The sequence below is a fragment of the Trypanosoma cruzi genome, genomic scaffold (assembly GCF_000209065.1).
Source record: "Trypanosoma cruzi strain CL Brener 1047053512515 genomic scaffold, whole genome shotgun sequence".
Taxonomy (NCBI): Eukaryota; Euglenozoa; class Kinetoplastea; order Trypanosomatida; family Trypanosomatidae; genus Trypanosoma; species Trypanosoma cruzi.
This window is the reverse complement of record NW_001849395.1, coordinates 458-1,872: the sequence shown is the minus strand read 5'-3', so window position 1 is coordinate 1,872 and position 1,415 is coordinate 458. Positions and strand designations below refer to the sequence as shown.

Here is a 1,415-nt window from a genome sequence, read left to right as displayed (position 1 = left end):
CGCACTATTATCGTGACGCCCACGGCGTGGCGCGCCCCCAGGCGCTGTGGAAAGCAAAGTTCCCCGATGTGCCGGAACCGCCTCCCAGCACTTGAGCGAGGACGAGGGCGAGAGACGGCACACTGATCGCACCTCCGCCGCAGACTGCACAGCCCAGGCCGAAGCCATTCGCTGCTCGGCGCCGTAAGAAAGGCAAGCCGGAATCGTGTTTTATCTTCGGCAATTCCACAAGCAAGAGTTCCCCCGACAAATAGGAGGCGTTGCCAGGAATATGAAGGTCTGACGGCATCCACACCGTTTGAATGCACGTACTGCGAATTCAGGGCTCAAGCGAAAACGGGACCACCATCCCGCATACGGGCACTCGAACACTCCGGAACAGAGCCACAGTCGACACCGAAGAAGGAAGCAGTTCATAGGTGCCCTTAATGCGGCAGGCAGGCGGGCAGTGCCGGGGGATTGACCACCCACACCCGGCACAAACACCCGACAGAAAGAAAGTCGTGACACTAAAAATGGAGATTAAATAGCCACGCGCTGCAGGGCTTGAACCTCCGCATGAAGAACATCAAACCCACACAGAAACCCCGCCTCTGCACAGGAGGAGAATGCCACCGAGAAACAGCGCACCGTGTGCCTAAAATGGCACGCACACATACCCTGATTAACGTCACGCTGTCGCCGATTTCACGACGGCAGAGAGGTCAGGCCGCCGAGAAAGCGCACGTTGCCCGGTGACGACAGGCCGATGGGACCACCACCGGTTTAGCTTTGCCGTCCAGCATGCGGGCTTCCGTGCCACAGCAATGTCTGACTGACCCGCTGCCGCCCGGCGCAACACTTCGACAGTGGGAATGTCGGGCCGCCAAAAATGGTGACCGAATGCGCACGCGCCACAACGCACGAAAAGCCGCATGAAAAATTCAAACCAGCCCCTTGAATTCGTCTACGCGGGCCACTCCCTCCCCGACCCTGAAAACGAATGCGAGCAAGGGAAGGAGCACTATGGACCTAAAACGCCACAAACACGATAACAAACCTCGCCCCCACACAGACACACAAAGAGGACTCTCATCCCCAGAGCAGCGCTGCCACGGCAGCAGCGAGAAAAGCACCGGCGGCCACCCAAGGCTGCGCGACGGCGCCGGCAGCGTCAATGGACCCCGATTCATTCGTCTCATTCTCCTGTGCGGCCACCACCAGCTGGAGGCACAGCAGAACGCACACAACGAGGGCCACGGCGAAGCGGTTGAGACGGGTGGCGGACATGGTATCCTTGCGAATTATTGCAATGGTTGCTTTTGCTGATCTTGCCTGCGTTTTCTTCCGCAGCCCAGAGAGTGCAAGTAAACAGGAGAAGCGGGGAGGAGTGAGGTGTCGGCACACACAGGATCCCGTCACAGAGCGAGCACAAC

General features: G+C 59.0%; 1 annotated feature.

Annotated features, from left to right (window-relative positions):
* Positions 1-1,415: part of a sequence feature (heterozygous, Esmeraldo-like haplotype) that runs on past the window's edge.